Source organism: Artibeus jamaicensis, unplaced genomic scaffold, assembly GCF_021234435.1.
Source record: "Artibeus jamaicensis isolate MK-2021 breed Jamaican fruit bat unplaced genomic scaffold, CSHL_Jam_final contig_908, whole genome shotgun sequence".
NCBI classification, from domain to species: Eukaryota; Metazoa; Chordata; class Mammalia; order Chiroptera; family Phyllostomidae; genus Artibeus; species Artibeus jamaicensis.
Window position 1 is genome coordinate 5377093 of NW_026522009.1, and position 24891 is coordinate 5401983.

The 24891-nt window shown below is 37.4% G+C and overlaps 1 long non-coding RNA gene across 4 annotated transcripts; it reads left to right on the forward strand.

Annotated features, from left to right (window-relative positions):
* The first annotated feature begins 4160 nt into the window (after positions 1–4160).
* Positions 4161–24891, forward strand: LOC119041021 (uncharacterized). 4 transcript variants are annotated; one of them, XR_008389632.1, is made up of 5 exons: positions 4161–4208; positions 4366–4501; positions 4688–4737; positions 14559–14620; positions 16840–17740. It is a non-coding gene; the product is annotated as an uncharacterized LOC119041021 (long non-coding RNA). The 4 variants fall into 4 exon arrangements; XR_005080965.2 differs by lacking the exon at positions 16840–17740 and adding an exon at positions 21833–24891 and having other exon boundaries at positions 4175–4501; XR_005080964.2 differs by having other exon boundaries at positions 4175–4501.

Genomic DNA, 24891 nt, shown 5'->3' on the forward strand with positions numbered 1-24891 from the left:
TCTGTTTTTCTAACTGTTGTATGTGACAGAAATGTATGCAGAATACAATACAAATTGCTCTTGCTCTTTCTGTTTTTCCTGTGGCGCTCACTGTATGGCATGGAAGTTAACCTTCCACATATGAAGACTGACAACTTACATATAAAAAGCATACTAACTTTTACAAAGTGTAAGAGAAAAATATTGTCCCGACTTGTTAACTAGATCATGGAACCTAGTCAGCTGGCGGCTGCAGGTTTTGACAGGTGTTTCTGGCTACAGTGCTGCTGTGTGGGGTGCACCAGGACTGCCTGTCGCTCCGATGCCAAGGAGCAGAGCAGGGTGCCGATGGCACTTAGCGCTGTGACGGTCCGCCAGCTGGGTCCATCTCTCCAACTGGAAGACTGCTGTCTTCAAAAGTTCGGTTTGGATACTCCTTTCATTTATGTTTACAAAAAACCCACAGCCAAATGCCTCGTTTTCCCATCTGTGCCATATTAGACATCTGCACAAACTTGGCCCTTGTTTGCACATCACCATGACAGCTTGTCGATTTGTTGCATCAACTTTCACAGACCACTTGTCAAGATATGGTTCTCAACGAAAAGTCTCCTTACCTGTATTTCTAAGAAGCTCTTTGTCTTTGGATATATGACTCATAAACTGGATACACTTCAAGACCTTAAGAAACGGATTTATAGCATGTAGCTTTCGGAAAGTCTATTTATTATGAACATTCTTTTGGTTATTTAATTTGCCAAAGTTTAAGTACCTTCTCCCCACCATTACATTACTTGTTGTAAACAGTATCTAATTGCACTAATTTTCTATGGGGTTTACAAATTACACAACATAATTTTAGGTGGAAATTCTTAAGGATGAGACTTTTTTCCCTAAGCCATTTTATAAAATCTTACTAAAAAGCATTCAAAAGGGGAAACATATATAAATATTTGCATAAATATTTTTACTTCAGTGCTGTCCTGTCTCATATCTTTTCTATCCACAAACTCTTTCCTCACCCTTCTCCTGTACCAGCCGCTGTTGTTATTATTATTAGCTCACTACTTCTTTACTGAAGGTCAGCAATGACTTCCCACTTGCCAGTGCCATCTGATTCAGAAGCACTTGACATGATTGACCACACCTTCTTTTTTCCTATTAGTTTCTATGACATCTTGGAGCGCTGACTCTTATTTAACCTTTACTAATCTTTCTTAGTGTATTTTCCTAATTCCATTCCTCTCCTCACATTTAGAGGTTGACATTTTCAATGCTCTGTCTCTATCTTTTCTGCTATCTTACTTTCTTTCTGGATTTTTCATGCCCTTGTCATAAGATCACATACAGTGTGTAGTTTGTCTCCAACCCATATTCTAAACTCAGGAAATGATGAACTTCCAACTAAACACGGTATGTAGTACATGTACCATGACTTCCTCAGTATTTAAAAATATCCCCAGATAAAGGAAAGTTAATCATCATCACGAAGCCCTTATTATATAAGATGTTAAAGAGACATATCTAAGAAAAAGAAGATGACCAAAAATATGAACAGTTAAATGAAAACAAACTCACAACTATCAACAACTGAACCTAAAAACAAAAACAAAAAACAAATGAAGCAAGAATCACAGAAATGAAAATCACGTGGAGAGTTATCAGATCACATGGGAGGGGAGGAGAATGGAAGAAAAAGGTACAGGGAATAAGAAGCATAAACAGTAGATACAAAATAGACAGGGAGGTGTTAAGATTAGTATGGGAAATGGAGAAGACAAATTACTTATATGCATGATCCATGGACATGAACTAAGGTTGGGGGGATGCTGGTAGGAGGGGCATTGAAGGGAGGGAAATAAAGGGGAGAAAAAGTAAGACATCTGTGATAGCAAAACCAATAAAATATACTTTAAAACATAGAAAAATATTTTATATAATACTCTAGCATATATTGTATATTCAATTAATTTTTAGTTCTCTTACTTCCTTCTGTGATGGTTTATAATTGTGGCTGAAATAATTTTTATGAATTTAATCATTCAAATAAGATAAACTTATTATCTTACCATTTTGCAGTTCAAAAATAAAGTGGGTCTCTTTAGGCTAAAATCCAAATTTTATTAGGGTCATATGCCTTCCTGGAATATGCCATTTTTAACAACCCGGTGATATCATCAGGCCCACACAGATAGTTCAGAACAATTTCATAGTTAAGGTGAGATGATTAATAACCTTAATTCTCTCTGTAAACGTATTGTTCTTTGTAAGTAAACTGACAGGTCCCTGAGATTAGGCCAAAGACATCTGGGATGGAGGGTGTTACTCACCCTACCCTTTTTCAGGGTTTTTTTTTTTTTGCCAGATCATTATTTCTTCAGCATACATTTTTCTTAACATAACCCTTCAAAATTTTATATCAGAATGTTTGGAACTTTGTATCTTAGGATATGAAGATTCAGGGGGAGGACATTTTTCAGATTTTGAGAAACTTCTGAATCTTTGTGTTAGGCTGAGTGGCATTGCTGCTGGTGGTGGGTATGAAATGAAGAAAGTGCTTTATTCCTTCCCAGGGAACATGGGCACTGCTGCTGATTGTAAAATGAACTAGATGATGTACCAAAAGAAAAAAAAGGAAAAATTAAAGTTCCAGACTTCAGTGCAAACTTCCATAATTTAGGCTCTTTCTTCATAGTTTTGATGTTTAGCATAATCATCAACTCACAACTTTATATACATCATTAGATGTATGTGGAGGTCTGTCCAGAAAATATTCAGTCATGTAATATGAAAAATAGAGTACTGAAGAAGATACAAGACACAGGAAACATTGTACATAAGACAATGATGCTTCAGTCCCCTTTAAAGTTATGACCTTCTTGCGGAAATCCGGTTCATTGGTAGAGGTTTGGATCAAGTCATTAGCAGCTGTAGCATGATGTTTATTCTGCTCTGGTAACAGAAGATGCTGAGCGAATTTTGCCATGACGTGTTTCATGCCAAGATCCTGCATCAGCATCTCAAATCGATGAAATCCACCCTTCACAGGACATTACCTTTTGTTCTCTCCTCTTGCTGGAATTCCCCAGTGCCTCCCACAAATACAATATATCCTCACTTAATATCATGGTTAGGTTCTTGAAACTGTAACTTTAAGTGACATGACATATAACAAAACCCATTTTTTCCACAAGCTGATTGATGAAAACAGAAGTTTCTAGAGCATATTTCTGGTCAGAAAAGTCACCGACTTCAAAATGAAGACCAAAAAAAGTTGTAATATTAAACACTGAAATAAATGTGAGCTATACACACATTTAAGAACGACTAAAAAAAATGGAAAGATTATTATTTTCCAACCTGCCTATTCCAGTTCCATATTGTAGTGGTCGGAGCCTTTCCCAGAGCTCTGGGCATAAAGTGAAACCCAACCCTGGACAGGACGCCCTTCCAATGCAAGGTTCAATCACACCTACACTCATGCTTTGTCAGACTGGGGCAATTTATACACACAATGTACCTAACATATATATGTTTGGGTTGTGGGAGTGAACCAGAGTAAGTGGAGGAAACCCACTTAGACAGAGGGAGAAGTGCCAGCTTTACGTAGACAGTGGCCCTGGCCAGGAATTGATTCTTTTTTCTTATCAACATTACAACAAAACAGCATTGAATGAAATGACATTACTCAAGGACCTGCTGTACCAATAAGGCTATTAGTTCTGTAAAATACAATATGAACAGAACTACTTTAAAATGGAGCAGGAGCTGCCGTCCCAGAAGAATGGCCTTGCGCATAAAATGACTCAAATTTTTGGACTGGGCTTAAAAACAGGACTGGGGTCCAAAGAGCAAAGATAACAAGAGAGCAGATATTAGAACTACCACACTAATGACTACCAGACTGAGAATTAAAAACACCGTTTTAAATCAGTGCCACTATGTAACTTTATCTGCACCAGTAGAAATACCTTTCTTCTATTGATGGAATTATTTCCCTTCCCATTCCCATAAATGCTCCTTGCTTTGTCTGTTAATGAGAACATTATTTGGGCTTCTACCTGAATAAGTGCTTTTACTCAAATAGCGGTTTTTGTTTTTGTTTCATCTCAAATAAACACTTGTTGCCTCACATATTGGCTTTTTTTTTAGGTTAACCATTCACCAGCTGGTCTCTGTACCCGGAGATCTAGGAGAGACTGAAGAAAGATGCAGACCACTCCAGGCCGGTAGGTGCCAGGCTTTCTAAGTAAGGGAACTTACAAGGACTGACTTCAGTGGCAGCAAGACTGTTTTCACTCCTTCCTACGAGAATCTGAAAAGCGTGTACAGGGGTTCAGACACATTTCAGTCCAAATGGTCTCAACAGCACCTTACTTTCTCAAGGCTGCATCCCAGAAATGGACTCCCACGGTGGAACAGTGGGTAACACACACATTCCAAGGACAGGAGGAGGTGAGGCACCTCCGATTGCCCGAGTCCAGATCCACCGGAAGTCTCATGCTGTGGATCACTTCCTTCAGTAAGGGCTTTTTCCATCATGTTTTTGTTCTTTCTGAGCCTTTCTATCCAAGAAAAAAATAGATAAAGTATACAGTTAAGTGTCTAAAAATCTCTCATTTGCTTGTGATGTATTTTTAACACACTATATATCTGTGCCTTTAGTAAGTGCTATTTATCTCTCTCATTTTTTACTTTTCTGTTTAAGGTAACTAGAAGAGGCAGACTCTCATTATGGTGAAGAACAGAGATGCTGAGGTAAGAATGCCCGAATTGAATTTGGCTTCTCGATTTCTGCTGATTAATAGTTGTGACACCTTGGACAGACTACTTTTACTCTGTACATTCGTTTGATTATCTGAAAAATAAAAACAGTAAAATACCTAGCCCCTAATGTTATTAAAAAATAAATGAGTTAAAACATATAAATCACTTAGAGCAATACCTGGCAAGTAAACTTTCAGTGGTTCTGTATCCACCAAGAATTTTGACTGAAGGGAATCACAGTCATGCATCAGATTTGAATTAACTAACGTTGAGTTGATTTACATCTATGTGACTTCATGGTAATTCCTTAAATTCTGTGAGCCTGATTTTCCACATTCAAATGTGGAGGTGGAGTCACTCTCTCTGTTTACCTATCAAACTGGTCATGAACAACAACTTTCAGAAAACCGTACACGTCTATCATTACACTAAACATTAGTTTTACTTTGATAGATATGTATTTTGTTTCATAGGAATAAGAATGACTACTGTGAAGCTCAGACATACTACACTTAGTAACATTAGTCACTTTTGGCAAATGCAACATTGCATGCGCAAAGCTTTGTTGACTACCACACAGGAGTGAAAACCTCAAGGAATACACAATCTAATTGGGCTGGTGAGACATATGCACAGTGAAGGAATACAACTGCAGGTACAAATAATAGGTACCAATGGGAATGCAGCTTTAAGCATTTGCATAGAAGAAACATTTTATTCATTGGATATTAAATATAGTGACTGGACAATTAACCCCTAATCTTCAAAAGAATTAATATATTTAATAAATAACTGAATAAGTTTTGAAACCATAAATATTGTAGGCAATCCAAGGAGGGGCAGATTGTTTGTCCTTTGATTTTTCAGGAAAGTTTCATGTTAGACATTTAATTTCACCTACACTATAAAAGATAGGGTTAAATTGTTTGAAAACAATCTATCAGCCTGGGAGAATATGAACCAAACAAAGAAATTAGGAAAAAGACTTTATTAAGAGATCACTAGAGGAATAGAGAGGTGGTGATTTACAGAGAAAAAAGCATTGGTGTCAGAAAATTGTGTTTTTATCCTTGTGGTGTAAGTTGGGTCAACTTGAACATGTGGCTTGACCTCTGAGTCAAAGAGTCAATGAAGCTAAAGAGCAGTGACTGACAATTCCTATGTCATACAGCTAATGGGAAGAGCTAGTAAAATACTATGTGAACAGAGATTGTGAATTGTGATGCTCAAAACACTTTTATATTTTCAAAAAGTAAATCCCTAAAACTACATATATGGAATTATGACATAAAAAGTTTGATTTGGACCAGATTTAATCAATGTAAATTATAAGTATTTCAGAAAATTGTTTTTTAAATAAAAATATGGTTGAACTACTTTTGTTGTTTTTGTTTAAGAATAACTAATATAACAGAAAATTCTGGAAGAATTAACTGTGGTATAATACTTGAGTAAAAAGATCAATGAAATAGTCCTGTTGGTAATTCTGGTGTGAAATGACAAATAGCCATGGTGTTATTAGGCATGATGAATTTGTTAAATATGTAAGGAATAACAGTATATGGTATTTCAATCCTGCTTTGTATATAAAGATTGAGGAAACTGGATATTACTTAAACATGGTGACGTGGTACATGAGTGACTGAGAAAGTAGAAACTAGGCGGCCGATATTTTGAGAGTTGAGGGTATGGTCAAGTAAGATGTTTTAGAAAATTTAAGTTAGACAACAGAAACCTTCAAGGAAATAACAAGCAGTTCCTAGAATGAGGGAAAGTCAGGCCTCAGTCCTTCCAATAAAATACTGAGGGTGTTCGTCAAAACATAACTTAGACTGAACACCATCTAGAAACTTCATATAGGAAGTGCTCTTCTCACTTACCTGTTTTCCTCTCATGACCCTGGTCGCATTTGTCCTTAGGAAATTACTCTTTTCCCCTGATCACGATAGTGACAGACAGATCCTTTTTCCGTATTTCCCATGAGGTTGTTTACATTTTGTCACAGATCCAATAAATAAAACTGATAAATATTAATTATGGGAGATTTTGGAGTAGCTCTGTTTGATCGCCACCAAGAGAAATAGCAACAAAGAATCAAAGGCATCCGGGGTACAATTGAATGAATCAACTCAGTTTGGTATATCACAGAATAAAACCAAGGCTCTTTGACAATTAACAGGGAGAGCTATAACATTACAATGCACACTATGATCAAACAAAGCATATTGTATAATCAGTCAAATATTACAATATGACTATCAAAATATGCACCAGGTTCTAAGCAAGTACAAGGTTTCTCCAAATGAAATTTGGCAATTTCAGATGATTTGTTGCCTTTTTCTTGTCTTTTTTTAAAGCCTATTTTTCAAATTGACAATATAGATTTCGAAAATGGAAAAACCAAAGAACGACAATAACAAAAACTTCAAACATTTATTAAATTACAAATGCCTATAATATTGAAACCCCCAAATCTTTCTGGCTTTCTGTATGTGGCTGTATAGCTGCTGTTTCCTTCACAAAATCATCTGAAAAATCAGCTTCCAACATGTTACTGAGTGAAATCTTGACATTATTATGGGCCTTAAACTGCAGTTTTTACAAAGAAATACCCTCTAAATTCTTAGAGTGCATTAATAGAAAAGAGAAAAAGTTGTGTCTTTAGGCAAAAGAGAAAAATATCAATGCTTTTTTGTAATTGAAACCTTAATAATGATGATAATTACAAAATAATGGTAATTTAATACTCATTTGAACGAGGACTTACAAAAATAATAAGTAGTAAAATCCATTTACAATGGTATTTTAAAATTATGCAAATCAAGGTTCACGAAACTTCTTAAGGTCATTTTGTTTAATTTAATAATAAAGTAGTTTGTTCAACAAAAATAAAATTGTTCACACACACTGCTTAAGATTTTGAAAAGAATTTGAACATTTTATTATTTGTTATACATTTGTTACCCCAGACAGCAAATCAGACAAAGATTAATGTACAAGCAGTGTACTGGGCAGTGCACTTGGGATCAGTGGGAAATAAGAAAAGAGAAGAAAGAAAGACCTGCAAGGTTTCCAGGAATTCACTGGGTCTGAAGCTGGGATGTCCCCCCAGAGTTTTTCCTAAGATAGTTATGGAGTAGGACCATTTTTTTCCTTAGTTAAACAGTCATTGAATATGGGCCTTTCTGGAAAAAGGAATGACTGTTAGCAATGTGGTTTTCTTCTGCCAAGGCCATGTGCAGGGGAGCTGATCACTGAGTGCTGTCTGCTAGCTGCACTCACAGCAGATGGGGATATGCCTTCATCATGAAGAAGGCACCAAGCAGGTGCATCTCAGCATTCACCAAAGTCCCTCTCTTGCTGACGGGGATAGAAAATGTTCTATAAGTTGTGGGAGCAGTTTCTCTTGGCAGAGTTGGGGGAAGACCTTTTTCCCTTGAAGAAACTTATAAAAGAAATGGAGCCAACTACAGCTCTGAGGCTGCAGCTCGTCACGATAACTGGTATCTGTGTTCCCTCCTCTTCCTTACATTGCAGAGGTGACTCTTGTAGGCTGGCTCCTTGGCGTGTGGAATCAGAAGGATGTAGCTAATGGAACTTCTGTGTGCTCTCCTTCCGGGTCCAGAGCCACGAACGTCACATAGCACACATTTGCAGGGTCCACTCTTACTTTTAACCCTGGATGCTTTGATATAGTTAATCTGCCTGCCAGGGACACTCCGTTTTTCCTCATTAACATGTATTCTGAGCCCAGGAGAAGGGCCTTCAGCCTCATAAGGCTTTGCCTCGTGAGTGGGTTCTGTCTGTGCCTTGAACAGGCTGCTCCATCATTATAACAGGCCAGCATCTTCTGAGTTATACAACATATAAAGTTGCCCAGTAGATCCCATGAAATTATAACCACTGCCACTCAACCTTTGTTTTGCTAGTTCCATGATTTAAGATGAGGTGATGCAGGCTTATGTGCAAGTGAGTCAAAAAATCGGCTAAGACCTTGAATAATGGGGTTGCTTGAGTTTTGTGATAAGAAAAGCCCAAACCATGTGTAAATATGCGTGTGTGCCTGCCAAAATTTCTCGTTGCTACTGTTGGGAAGCAACAGATCCAACATAGTCAATTTACCATCAAGTAGCTATTGGTAACCTCAAGCAATGCATCTCTATCAGGACTATAGTATGGGCTCTGTTTGTAGCATGTGGGACACTTGGCCACAGCAAGTAGCTACATTAGCTTTGATAAATGGAGCCTATGCTGTTTGGGCTGTGCCCAACATTTGTCCATGCCATTGTGGCTACTACTTTAGTTTTTGTTCATCAAGGTCTGCTTCTATTGCCACCCCTGGATTCTGGGACACAGGCATTTTAATTTTACTGACAGGTAAAAAGCCTGATGATTGAATGTTGGTGAAGTCAAATGTCTGAGGAATTTTGACTATCTGGTTATTTAATTCATCTCCATGGTAGATGCTCTTTGGTGGTGGTACAATACAAAGATCTTCACATACTGTTCAAATTCTTTTTTTTTTATTTTTACCTGAGGACATGTTTACTGATTTTGGAGCAAAGGAATGGGAGAGGAAGAGAGAGGGGTAGAAACATTGATGTGAGAGAGAAACATTGATCACTTGCTTCTCATATACACTCCAACCAGAGACTGAACCCACAGCCTAGGTTGCGCCCTGAGTGAGAGTCGAACCGGTGACCTTTCAGTTTCTGAGATGACACTCCAACCAGCTGAGCCACACCAGCCAGAGCTTGCGTTGTTCTACTTTCATATGTATAGTTACATGCTTCTTCTCCAGAGAGCTGATTTTTCTAGTCATTTTCACCCAGGCCTCATAATTAGATAACCATGCCATTATGTCACTGCTCTTGAATCTATTTACATATATTCAAATTTTGTTTCATTTTCTCACAAAACAGATATGACAAATGACTGTTCAGAACTCTGCACTTTAAGAGACATGTGTCCCTCCACTGTCTTTTAGGGCCACACTTGTTTGGGGCTGTGGTGTAAACATGAGGAGTTTACAGCTTGCACTCACATACAGACCTGACTCATTTGCACACCAAGCTCGGGCTTTTCCTGTATCTGTTATCTCACCAAAAGTGCTAATTGAGGAAGGAATGTTGGTGCAAATAATCTGGGCAACTAGGCTACCTGCTCATTCATCTTGCTTGTTCTTTCTAGGCCTGCCCATGCGCACTCCTGGGTGTACCATTTCCTTTTAGGACCTATGACCATGGAATTTATTGACTTTACAATTCATTGGATATAAAATAAATCAGCAATAGAAAGTCAAGTGTAGCCTCATCTCATGGTCATGTGTCCACTATGGTCAGTTTTCCACCTCTGTCAGAGCCTAAGTGCTGTTTTCCAAAGAAATAGCTTTCTCCACTGAAAGTGGCTGGACCTTCCTCGAGAACCCTAAGGGTTGTTCTTGTGATCCATCTGCCAGAACTGGCCTTAAACTCCACGTGGTGCTTTTCCCATCATTTATAGTTGTGATACCACAGGAGTTGCTTACATCTCATCACTGTCTTGATGTGAGCTTCCTCAAAGTTGGAATCCTTTCATGTCACATGTTTATGGTATGGTCAGGTTCTAGATGTGTAATATGACCCCCTCAAAGAAAGGAAATATATTCTGTAATGTGTCTACTTTTGTTGTGGGTATTTTGTCAGGGACATCCCAACATGTCCCAGACTACTGAAGCTTTAAGTATTTTTCAGATATGCCAGGCCACAGTCCTCCTGCAGTCTGTCTCCCACCTGCTGAAGCACACGTGACTTATTAAGAACTCTCACATACTAGTCGTTCATTACTCATCTGGACCAATCAGTATGATGCCATTGGCAGAGTGGGTTAATGTGCTGTTCTGTAGGATGTCTAGGCTGCCTAAGTCTCTTTGGACTATTATTACAGAGGATGGAAGAGATAACACACTCCTGGGGCATCCAAGTGAGTATAAACTTTCTCTGGATCTTTTTTCTTCTTCTAACTGGAAAAGACATGCACATTCACACACACATGCCTCATCCATGTAACAAAGGCCATGTTAGTCTATTCTGGCAAAGACATCGTATCTGTCATAGCCGATACAATTTGATCAAAATGCTTGTTGGTCACTCTCATCTTCTAAATTTATCTTGTTTTTGCAGACTCCAGATTGCCAAATCAAATAGTGGGAACCCCTCTCCTGCATCTTTCTTGTTTCCAAGGATGATACCAAATGCTGCCATTCCCCTTGGGATGCAATCTTATTGTGATTTACTATCTTGCTCTGGGCAGAGGATGTTTCAGAAACTTCCAAATGGTCTTTCTTACCATAACTGACTTTCTTTCATAGGCCAAGAAACCAATACATCAGTTGTTCTAATTTCCAAATAGATCTGTTCCAGTTCTCCATTTGGAGAACAGCAAAATGCACAGAGAGTGATCCCACTGACCCACTGTGAAATGGATCTGGGTCAAGACTATGTTTATAATCTGAGCCCCATGAGCCACCATTCTAAGGGGGGATGCAGCTTTGCATCTTAAGATATCGATTTCAATTCCAATCATGTGTCCAAATATCTCTGATGCACTTTAGTATTCCCTTTCCTTGGTGTATGGTTACCCAAATAAATGGCCAGATGGCCACGGGTCTATTTGAAAAAGGATACATAGTGGTGTTGCACCTTTTAATAGAATTCTCCTAGATTCTCCTTCAGTCAATGCATAGTTTTGAGAACTGAAGAAGGTATCACATTTTTAATTGGAGTGCCTGCTCTTAGCCTTCTGATCCCTTTATTTCTTTTAAAGGCACGGATATAACTGGAGCCTTGTTGGCTTTGCATCTATTTTTCCTGTAGGCATACCATGATTTTTAACCATCTCCATCTCTGTCTGTGTGTCAGTGCCTCTACTATGACTGTCACCATGTCTTTGCCACCCATTCACAGTAATTTCATCCTGGCATCTAATGGCTAAGCAGTATGACCCAGTCTCACACAGTGCAGTTCTGTAATGACAGCAAACACTCTCGTCCCTGGCCAAATGGAAAGAGCCACCATTGAATTTAGTATTGATGATGATGGTACTCCTTTTCCAGTCCATTACTAAATGCTATTTTAAGTGTTGCATTATGTGGGCCCTCCTCTTGTGGTTTTTCCACTCTTACATAGTATATTCAGTCTTTCAAGCCCAGTTCTCTGATTTTTTTAATGCCTTCTTCCACTTATGTGCCTTAGAGATTCTGGTACTACTATCTCACCAAGAATAAACCATAGCTTTTTAGCGGCCATTTGAGAAGTATGCTTGCACCATCTTCTAGTCCTTATAGAGTGCTATATCATATATATCCCAATTTGATAGACTTTCTCTTCTTTAACTTATGTTTCATCACCCCTGGTATTAAAAATAAAGCTCTATGTATGTTCTACCAGCCTGGGTTGTTATAGGATGTATATATCCTGCAAGTCCTTAGGTCAAGAGTTGTCTTCTTTCCTAATCAAATTCAACACATCAGCAGTCACATTGCATTGTGACTTAACTCTAGTTATTGTACTTATGGCCAGAAGAGGACCTTGAAAGAACTTGTTGTAATGCAGAAGAGAGAACCCTCTAATATCTCCAACAAGTTGGGGAAGACATAAATCCTAAAGAGTAAAGGGTAGGCCACTGCTGTATACTCAAAGAATTTAATTGGACTTGAGGATTTAAATTTTGTGATGCATCAACCCAGATGTCCCTATCCAATTTAACAGAGCCACATTCCTTTTCCCCTCTGAGCCCTGATCTTAGCACATTGAATCTGCCAGATTTGTTGGTGTTCTGATACATTTATGCCTCAGTCCTGAACCTTGTCTACAGTTTTACATGTCCTTCTGCAGTACAAAATGAAGGCCTCTATTTGTATTCCTAAGGAAACCTTTTGAATCTTCTACTTTAGTATTTGCCAATTTATGACTTCCAGTGTTTACTTATTGCATTCCAAAGCATTAGCTCAGCTAAGGAACAGCAACCCTATTTCATTACCCTTTTACTTAAAATTTGCCAGTATTTCCAAATCCCTGCCGTATCATGCCCAGTAGTACATTCTTTTCTGCTGGTGACCCATCCCATCTCCTACCAACAAGAGATTTAACAGTTGAACCAATGTCTTAAGCTAAAAGCCATTTGTATCTTACTTGCATTCAGTAACAGAGTTCTTACTACAATATGGATGGCGGTTGACCCTGCTTCAAACTAAGTATGAACTTATTTGCAGAATCACCTCTCCTACATTGGATTTCACTCTAAACAAGCTCTGATAGAGATATCAGCAAAGAGGAATCACAACTTATGCAAATAAAAAGGAAGTATAACTAAAAAGAGAAACAAGCTGGGCTATACTATAGTCTCAATGGAGACCTCAGCTGAGCTTATAGAGAACTCTGACTCTAGGGTGGTCTTTCAGATTTGTTCTGCGCTGTGATCATTCATTGGATGCAAGCCTCTTTAGAAAGGAGATGGCTTTAGGAGACCATGTACTTCTCAGCCACAATAATTGTGAAGAGGGTTAACAACTGACACTGTCTGGCCAGTAGCACTCCCAGCAGCAGTGGAGGCACTAGGTCTCTGAGTCCAGAAGGGAGATTTGCATAAAACATCCCAATGCAAACTACAATTCAAATTGCCAATACTGTTGTTATGCTCTTTAATTAGGATTAATCACAGGTTGCAATGATCAGAGTTTAATAAAGTTACCTTTTTTCTTTGTTTTCACTCCATCAAAGTCATCACTCCTCAACCTTCTAAATGTGGCTTCTGCCCCAAGTATTTGCCCTGACTTATTTTTGCATAGGGTGGCTAAAATAATTAAATGAAGTTGTGCCTTGCAAGATGACAGCTAAGTAGGACGTGTGTAGGGGGTGGAGAGACAGAACAACAACAAAAAAGGACTCATGGACATGGGCAGTGTGGCGCTAAGGGAGAGGAGGATGTAAGGGGACTAAATGGTAATGGAAAAAATACAATAAAGATTAAATTTTTAAAAATCACATTGAAAGTTTTAAGGACATGTATATTTTGCTATTTGCCTTTAACTGTATTTGTTCACATTCTTGCTCTGCTTGATTTTTTGCATACGACATTTTATATCTAATCTAATAAAATGTATGTTTTTGTTTACACAATTTTAGTTAGTTTGAAAGGGGCTTTGATGACTTAAAAATAATTCTCTTCTTCCAAGTGGACTTTAAGATCCATAAATAAAGTCATCATTAATTTCTTTTCATTCTGGTAATTGCTGACAATAAAAATGAGGGCACTGATTTTACTTTCATGTGCGTGAAGCACTTCTGTCTTTGATTAGGAATCTGAATCTTCTGTTTGACCCACAGGAATCACCTTAAGTGGTGTACTTAGCATATTTAACACCTGGAGCAGATCATTTTTTAATTCCATTCTTCTCTATATAACAAAATTATCTTAGTAATGACAGTGACACAAAATAAATCATAATAATCAGTACAAAAATGCTGGCAGAGAAATGTATTGTTGAAATTTATATGCATAATTATTACATTAAAATTAAAATATATGATACAAATTATAAACTTTAAAAATTATATTAGTGTATTTTTTGACATTAGAAAATAAATATATGTCTCTATGTTAATTTGTAATAGTAATGAATAATAATTACACTATCTATTTTTGAACTGTAATTCTGGAAATTTGTCAATGAATTCATCAAAATTGATATTCTTCACATAATTACATTTGATAGTGTGAATCTAGCTTTACTCATAGTTGTTTAAACAATTTTTTAATCAATTTTCTTTCAGAAAGTTTCCCTCTCATGAAGGAACAAGTATACAAATGACTTGAAAAAGTCTTAAACATAAAGGTAAGTTTGGCAGAAATTCATAAATATCCTAATTTACAGTGAATTTTAGAAATGGCAATTCTAAATCTTTGTTTCTTCATGATTAATTATAGCAGGAGACAAAAAAGAATAAAAAAAGAAAAAAGTAAACAATAAACACTTCAAGTTGTCACAGAGAGTGACAGAAGGTAATTTTTTTCTTTACCTATTAAATCGCCAGGTTATCATGGTTTATTTTGAATTAACTGTTTAATACCTGAAAAATACAGTACCAGGAGAGTTGGAGGCAAACTTTATTTCCAAGGTAACTGCAAATAATCCCAAATCTTAATGCATTTAGTTTCAAAATAAGTGCACATATTTGAGTCTATGTTTGTTGGGGGCAAACAGTATGCATGGTTTAATTTCCATATTAAATATATTAATAGAGAATAAATAATGAAATATGCTCAGTTGAAAATTGCATGTATATGTAAACATACACATGTATTTAGAACTTAACAATCACTGCAGCACTTGCTTGGAGGTGCATTTTATCACTGACATAGTTTAGAATTGCCGGAACACATTGATAATAAAAAGCCAGCCAGTTTTAATTGGTTTTATTATTGTTTCTAAATTTCCCAGTTTATTGCTAGTGTCCACCCTTGTAATGCTGTTGATGACATTACTCCTCTTACCACATTTTGATAACTCTGCTGCCGCTACCTTTAGGAGTGAGAACACAAGGCGGATTTTTAAAAAATGTAATAGCGTGTCCTTAATTGATTACAAATACACAAAACCAAAACCAAAATTCTGGCTCCTTAAAAAAACAATGTATTCCCTAATAATTCCATGACACTCTTTTTAAAAAAGAAGGTTAGGATCACTGAATAAAAATAAAAATTCTGAGGTCTGAGGACTCTATGCAAACATTTGGAATTCAAATTCCTGTGGTGGGTGCTGAAATTCTAATTAAAAAAGATAGCTGAAAGACAAGAAAGAGAAAACATTATGGCTGAGCATGTAATATATTTTCTCTCTTCATAAAGCCTTCTGAATCTGGGAGTCAGCTGATTCTTCCTTCTTGAAACAATTTCTTTACCTAGTTTGTGTTATCACTGCTCTGCCTTATCCTTTCTCTGTTCAATGACTTCTCCTTCTGGACTCCTCTGCTGGTTCCTCCTCCTTTACAGTCTATTTAATAGAAAGAATGCTTGGTGTCTCAGTTTTGGGATCTCTCTTTCCTAGGTGATCACATTAAAACCTAGTATATTTATCTCCATGAATGTCTCTACACTGATTCTCACACTCATTTAAACAAGTGTGCTCTTGCTTGTATATTAAGCATCTCAAACTTAATATATCAAAAACAAAACCATTGATTTTTTCTAATTAAGCATATTTTATCTGCCGTCTTCCCACTTTCATAAATGATCCCCACTCCTGTTGCTTATGGCCCAGAAATTTGGCATTATCCTTTATGTCTTCCTTCTCTTAATCTTGAATATTGACCCGATAATCAAATTCTGTCTTCAATAGCTTAATGTGTAGTAAACCAATAATTTTTCACTCTATCTTTCCTATCATTCCAGTTTAAGCCATATTTTTTTTGGACTTTGGCAATAGCTTCTACTTTCCTCCATTAATCCATTGTATGTAGAGAATGGTCTTAAAAATGTAAACCTGCTATATGAAACCTCTGCCTAAAACCTTCTACTTGCCTCATTTTGCCATCAAAACAACCTTCTCAGCATGGGCTATGGAATCCATCGTGATCTAGTCCTGCTCATCCTTCATCCTCAAATTGTTTAACAGTCTCCCCCTTCTACTAAGCTCTAGACACACGGGTCTACCTGCACTGCCAACGTCAGGCTCATTCCATTTTCAGATATTTTTCTTGCTCTTTTCTGTGCCTGGAATGTTTTTCTTCTAAGTCTCTTCAAGGATGGCTCTCATCATCATTTAGAACTCAGCTCAGTTGTCACTTCTTTGAAGAGATCTCCACTAGTCATCGTAGCCGGAGTAGGTCTGCTCTGGTTCCAGGCATTCTCTGTCTGTCACAATGCTCTGTGTTTGGTCTGACCACTATGTGAAATGTGCTCATTTTTCTGTTTGTTTATTCACGTACCATCATTGCCTTCTCATACACGCCCAAAACACATTTTTGCAGCTCCACGAAAGGAGTGATTTTTGCTTCACTATACCTTACTATAATTTTAAAGCCCCTTTCTGCCCCTCACTCTCTCTTCTTACAGGAAAGAAGAATGACTTACCTGAAACGTGTTTTGGAAAGAGGAACAGAGGTTGTCTGGCAGTAGCTGCAAAAAGAAGTCGGGGCTCAGGGACATGTATGTGTGTGGATTCTGTCTCTGGCTCTTTCAATTTAAAGCAGACATTTTCCCCACATTCCCAGGCAATTTTTACACAGCAATTTATAATTCACTCCTTTACTCAAAAGTCAGCACACAAATCTTCATGTGTTAAGCTTCCCTTTACTTTGAACTGTAAATCAGCTGCTGTAAGAAACATCTTTATAGGAACTTAATGTGTTTTTTTATTATTATGCTAACAGCGTCTAAACACCATGCTTTGAATCTTTCAAAGGTCTTAGCAAAGGTGTCCTACAATCACATACTTGGTATAATCTTCAACCTGAAAGGATATTTTTACTGGCAACACTGAAGCCACTTCTTACATTAAGAAAGATTTGCTAAATGGAGAGGCTGAGGATCAAAACAAATTTTATTTTACAACCCAGCAAGATCTTGGTTGAAAATACTTTCTCTAAATAAATCCTGAAACCCCAACAAAAGTCCTGGACTGGGTGGCTTCACATGTGAATTTTATCAAACAGTCAAAGAACTACCACCAATCTCAAAATATCCCAAAACATTCAAGGGTTTGGAAGACTCCCAAGCTCATTTTATGAGGCCTGTATTATCATAGTTCTAAAACCAGAACGAAACACTGCAAAGAAAGAAACCTATAGACCAATATCCCTGATGAACTTAAGTGATAAAATCTTCACCAAAATATTAGCAAACCAATTCAGCAATGCCTCATACCATGAGCAATTAAATTTACCCCAGAGATACAAGATTGGCACAATAGCCACAAGTCAGTGAGTGTAATACACTACATAAACAGAATAAACTTGAGACACGTGGTCATAGACTAAGGGGGGAATGGTTGGGGAGGGGTGTGCAGGGTGGAGGGGAATGAAGGGGGGAAATAGAACTGTAATGGCATAATCAATAAAATATATTAAAAAAAGAAAATAAGCAAAGGATAACAAAAAAAGAATAAAAACCAAATGATCATATGAACAGATGCAGAAAAAGCATTTGATAAAACCCAGCACCCATTTATAAGAAACTCTCAGCAAAGTGGGAATAGAGGAGATATAACAGAATATAATAAAGACTACAAATGACAAACCCACAGTGAAAATCATACAGAAAAAATAAAAAATAGAACTGCCTTAGGACCTGGCAATTTCATTTCTGGAAATTTATTGGAAGAAACCTGAAATACCAATTGGAAAAATATATGCACCCCTATGTTCATTGCAGCATTATTTGTAATAGCCAAGATTTGGAAAGCATCCAAGTGTCCATCACAGATGAATAGGTCAAAACTCTGGTGTATTTACATAATGGAATACCAGTCAGCCATAAAAACAAGGGAATCTTACCATTTCTGACATCACGGATTTACCAGGAGGGCAATATGCCAAGTAAAATAATCCAGACAGAAAAAGACAAATACCAAGTGATTTCATTCACTTGTAGAATCTAATGAACAAAAACTAACAACCAAAATAGAAATGGACTCATTGATAGAGAACCAACTGACAGTTGTCAGACGGGAGGGTGGTGTGCAGGGGGAGGCTGGATGGAACAGGTGAAGGGAGTAAAAAAAAAATAAATGAGAAAGTTTAAAATAATACCTAGAATTTAAATATTTCCTGATTTCAGTACATTACTTTTCCATAATTCCTTATCATTATAATAAATAAATGACATTTTATTATCATTTGTTTTATTTTTTATTAATACTTTCAATATTCTTCCACAGTTTAAGTAGCTTTTTTTCTACTTGTCAAGACTATAAAGAATTTTCTCACTAATCTTCAGATTGCATTTCCTCGCTGCCTTTCCAGCTTTCACCTATGACTACATCCCCACTTCCCATGTTCCATGACTTAGGATTTTGTTATAGCACCACATTCCACCTCAAGTAATATAGTTATAAGCTGCCATAAAGAGAATTACACTTTTAGGCCAAAATAAAATTTTTAAAAAACTGTCTATCACCAATATTTTACTTAATTATCCCAACAATTTAAAGAGTAAATTTTGCTACACTGCCTAAATTGTCTGAGGCAACCTGCCTATCTGATTCTAAGGCTGAGTATCACAAACTCCAGAAGTCTCTATAGGCAAGAAAGCTGACATTTTGTTCTTTACCTTTTCTTGTTGTTCCATTGCCATTTTTCCCTCCATTGAAAAACATGTTGTAGTCAAGTTACAAGAGCAAATGTAAGTCTTCATTCTCAACCATTTTTGTTGTGCCCTAGTCATTGAGCACCCCCTCGCCAGTCTAGAGACACTTCTTGCTCTTAGAAAATTTCTTTCCCCAGAGGAGAGAACAATAAGTTCTAAACATCCCCTAATGGCCAGTAACAAAACTGCCCGCTGCCTGGCCCTGAATGGTGCCAGGACCTTCCTGGGGCTTAGGGGATCCCCCTATCATTGTGCAGAAGTCCGTGGTGTCAGAATCTTTATAAGTTCCCAAGCTCCGACTGAAAGTAGACCACACTCGGAGAACAGCTTGGCAGTGATTTCAGATTTGTTGTGTGCTGGCAAGAGAAGCTTCACATGAAGAATACGCCATTTGTAATCTGCTTGTGCATTCGTTCTGAGTTCTAAGTTGTTCTTTCAGCACCCTTGTCTCAGATGGTGTGATATGATGTGGAATCAGTGCTCTGGGGATGAAAATTCCTAAGTGTCTTAGGGCTTCAGAAATATAGTTTCTGTCTCAGGGCTACACAAGGCCCCAAAGGTGTCCAGCTTCTCCCTCCCTTTTCTGAGGGACTCTGGTGAACAGAGGTAGCATGGCGTTGAGTCCTGAAGACTCGGGGCCTGTCACATTATCTGCTGTGTGGCTGGGGCAAGGCCTGTGGTCTCAGGGAGCCTGTATCACTGATTAAATTAAAGCCAAGATTCTGCTTTTTCCCTCTGCCAGGGAATGTGTGTGAAATCTTGAGTGAGTCTTACTCCACCTTTTCTCAGAGGGAAATTGCAAACCAACCCAACATCCAGCAAGAGGCTCTCTAGGCTGTGCTTTCACTAGGGGAGGAAGTGACTTGGGGAAAGATGAAAAGATGCCATTGCAGACCAGGGTCTCATAAGCCAGGCTAGGAGATGAAATCCAGGTTCCCTTGTGTCAGAGGTGCTCAGTGAGATGGCTTTTAAGTAATACAGTTAGACTTTTTTCTTTTCTTTTTGTTTTGGATTGTCAAGAGAATTCTCAGAACAGTTAGAGAATTAACCAAAGGGAAGGAATCTAGTGTTGGGAAGACCTGTCTGGAGACTGAACAGATGTAAAAAGATCAAAGGTGGCAAGACTCAGCAATGCTGTGGAGATGAGCAGGAGGCAGCCCTCAGAGCCATTTAGAAGGAGCACCCCTGGGAGCTGGGGCAGAGCTGGGACACAGACCTGTCCGCGGCACCCTTTCCTTCTCTCCCCTCTGCCAGCGCCCCATTCAGTTTTCTGTTCTCACGTTTTCTTCATTATTGAAATTGGCCCTGGAAATGATCTGATAAATTAGGTCATACTAGCAGTCAAATAGGAATGACAGATAGAAATTCAGATATTTGCATTTAATAAGAACAAAGTCTTACACTTGACAACATTAAGTCCTAAAGACACACTTGGGGTGCACCTGCCAGTTTGTTGGTAACTGAGAGGGCCACAGTGACCCAGAAACCAGTGCAGATACTGGTCTTTTTTACATCAATTTTTATTGTTATTCTACTACAGTTGTCCCAATTTTCCCCCTTTCTCCTCCTGAGCCCATCCCACCTCCTGCTCCCAAAGTCAGTCCCCACACTGTTGTCCTCGGGTCATCCATACGTGTTCTTTGTCTAGTCCCGTCCCCTCCCTACCATCGCCTGCTTTGCCCCTCCTCTCTGGTCACTGTCAGCCTGTTCCATGTCTCCAAGCCTGCGGCTCTATTTTGCTCATTAGTTTATTGTTCACCAAGTGTTCTGTTCCTTCACTGTTTAAACAAAAATCACCTGGTTTCCTACCAGGCCTGGGTGTGAAGACAGGTGGAAGCTTTCCAGGATGCAACTGTTTAAGTTCTTTTTTTCCCCACGGTTATAATATTTGGCCCTTTATTTTATTTGTATCACCCACTCACCATCTAGCTGCCCCATTTAGTTTGCCCTGCCTAAAATTAATTGAGAAATTAAGTACATCATTTATTAGTCCTCTTAAACCCCAACTTGAGCCTCATATTTTTCTCATTATATATATCTAACACACATAACTGTGACTGGAATATAGTAAGCTTTAATAAACATTTATAAAATGAGGGAATTCTAAATGCACAGTAAAAATGTGAAAACCCCATAGAGACATCAACTAAATTGAATATCTATAGCCTAGAAAAGACATTATTTTCAAAGCTTGCTCTTTGATTTTCTCTGAAAATAAAGGGTGTCATCTAAAAACAAATAAATCACTATACAAAATAAATTATATCATCAATGATATACAAACCATGGTATATTTGTATGAATCTATACTTATAATACATTTCAACATGTATTCAGTGGAACCTTATAATTAAGAAGTATAGCTCTCTACAAATCAGGGCAAGATACAAAATCTAGCAGAGACTCCATTGCTGCTCTTTTAGCAGCAGGAACTGCTAATTATCACTTCAAAACATAACAATTAGAAGCCACACTAGTTTGAAAGTGAAAAATTGTATTTCTGCCAGAACAGCAATAGAATGTTACCCTTGGTTTACCCTTCCATATCATAAAAAATGTACTAGTCCTTCTTTTTTTCTTTTAGGATGATCTACAATAGCAAAATCAAACATATGTGTGCACTAAAATAACAGTCCAATCATCTGATTAGTTTGACTTTGATGTAATCAAAAGGGTTTGGGTGTGGCCCTGACCCAGTCAGGTAAAACTATTAAAAGAGTGTTTGTTTCTTTCCTGAGATTAGAGACATGTTCCTTGGGACTTTGAAGAAGCAAGTATGATGAGTTCTATGGCTCCCAGAAAATAAGTTGTGTCAATGACCACCCGAACTTTTATGAGGACCCTGGACTTCAGAAAGGAACATGGATTGGAGTATCATGACCAAAAAGATGGGGCTGTTATGGAAGACCCCAGTCTCCATCCCTGTACAAAGATCAAAAATTAGACAACGACCACAAACAAAAAGCTCTGAGAGAGTTCTGGAGTCCACTTAAGAAACTTCAGCAATACAGTGGAACAAAACAGCTGAGAATAACTACAAAAAAAAAGAGAAGAAAGATGGTTTTATTTTGTCTCCATCATTCTATCCCTCTAGCCAGCATTTCTCAGTGCCAAGAAGAAATCCCAAGCTAGAGTTTTTTAAAGTAAGCCAGCCTTTCAAGGCACTGCACAAAATCCCACTTTGGTTATAGCCCACTCAGACTGGTAAAGCTGAAACACAGAGACAGTTATGAAAATTAAAGTAAAACAGAGGTTATTAATAGATGCTACATAGCTGAAGCTGTCAGTTTGCAATGAACTTCTCTGCAGAAAACTCAATATATTTCACCACTGAACAAACCAATGGCCAGCACAGCTACTGCATACCTGCTGCCGATTACACCTGTTATTATCCTATAGATATTTGCTTTTTTGACACCAGTCATTGAGTCTTTTTCTGCCTCGTTCCCCACTCCTCCATCCTACCTAAGCTTGGGAAATACACCAACATCACTGAAGTCTAAGAAGGAGAAAAGAGGAAGAAAGGAGTAGATTTGCAAATATTTTCTCCTATTCTATAGGTTGCTGTTCATTTTGTTGACTTGATTTGTTTTGTTTTGTTTTGTTTTTGCCTGTGTAGAAGCATTTTAATCTGCTATAGTCTAACTAATTTTTGCTTTCCTTGCTTGTGCTTTTGGTATTATATCCCAAAGAGCATTGTCAATACCAAGGTCAAGGAGCTTTTTCCTAGTTTTCTTATTGAAGTTTTAAGGTAACAGTTTATGTTTAACTTTAATCCATTTTGAATTAATTTTAGTAAGTGGCATGAGTTAGGGAGCAATTTGATTATTCCACTTGTGGTTGTACAGTTTTCCAACATAATTTATCAAAGGGACTACTGTCCTTTCTACATTGAGTGTCCTTGAATCTATTGTCAAATACTAATTAACTTTATGTGCAAGAGATTGTGTCTGAGCTCTTGATTCTGTTTCACTGGCCTATGATAGCTTCATTTTAGGTCAGTGATATACGGTTTTGATTAATATACCTTTGTAGTGGAGTTTGAAACAGGAAGCATGGTCCTTATAGCATATAGGGGTTGATTTTGAAAATATAAAAATAACTCATAAAACACAATAACAAAATACAAAATAAAACAAAACAAAAATCCAATTTAAAATGAGCATATAAACTGAATCATCATTTTTCCAAAGAAGCTTTACAAATAGCCAACAAATACATAAAAATGCTGTTCAAAATCTCTAATCATCAGGGAAATGCAAATCAAAACCACAATGACATATCTAAGACCTCATACTTGTTAGAATATCATTTAAAAAGACAGGGAATAACAAGTATTGATAACAATGTACAGAAAAATGAATATTTGTTTACTATTGGTAGAAAAGTGAGTTGGTATAGCTACAATGGTAAAAATTTTTGAAGTTCATCAAAACTTTATAAAAGAACTACCACATGATCTGGCAATACCTCTACTGGTAGATATTAAAATGACATGAAAATAGGATCTTGAAGATTATATGTGTGTGTGTGTGTGTGCACGCTCTAATGCACATCACGGCCTTTTTCACAATGGCCAGGACATAGACACAACCTAAGTGTCCATAACTGGATAAAGATGTGGTAGAAACACAGAATGGATTATCACTGAGCCATGAGAAAGAAAGACATCCTGCCACTTGAGACAATATGGATCAACACTGAGGGCACTATGATTACGGTAAGTGAGGTAAGGCAGATAGAGAAAGACAAATACCACACAATATCACTTATATGTGGAATGTAAAAAAATGAGCTGAATTCATAGAAACAGAGAATAAAATGGTAGTTTTCAGAGGCTAGAGAATGAAGTGAATGGAGAGATGCTGGTCAAAGTTATAAGGTGAATAATTTCTGAATATCTAATGTAAAGAACAGTTGTATAGTCCATCACATACTAGAAAGTTAAGAGAGTAGATCTTAAATGTTCTCACTGCAAAAAATAAATGCTAATTACATAACATGTGGTAGACATTAGCTGAGACTATGGTTTCAATCATTTTGCAGTATGTTAAGTGTATCAAACCAACATGTCATGCATCCTAAACTTACACAATATTACATATTGATTCTATTCCAGTAACAAAAGAAAAGAAAGAGACAGAGCATGGCCTCTACCTTAGATTTTAGATTTAGGAGACTCTAGAGGTGGACATGGCTCAACTATCCCAGACTCCTGAACATGGAAACAATGAGATACCAAATACGTGTTGTTTAAAACACTATCAGTGACACTTTGTTATGTACCAGTAGAAACCCACTATCACCTGAATGAAGGTGAAAAGGGCAAATTAGATTTTTACATTGAACATTTAATGTGCAGACAAATCACTTGGGAGGAATGACCTGTAAGTATGTAAAATGAAGATTTTGATTAAGGAAATACTGAGTGGGGTTATACATTCTCACCTAATGTTGATACTGCTGGTGCACAGAACACACTTGGAGTAGCAAGGACTTAGACTGTACAACAAATTCAAACCATACCATTAAAACAATTCTGGCTTGTGGTACTCTGTGTATCTACGAGGGAGTATTTGTAGCTGAATATAAGTCCAAAACAAGCTGTAAAAGCTTTTGTTAAAATATAGGGGAATAAAAGTTTGTATATACTAAGTTTGAAAGCAAAAGTGAGGAATGTATTGAAGGAGAATGATTCTACTGAAAAAAAAATAGGCAGAGTAAAGCTGTTTCATTTGAATGTAAACCTTAATTCTTTCTAACCAATCAAACAATATTTTCATCAAAATAGAATAATATTTT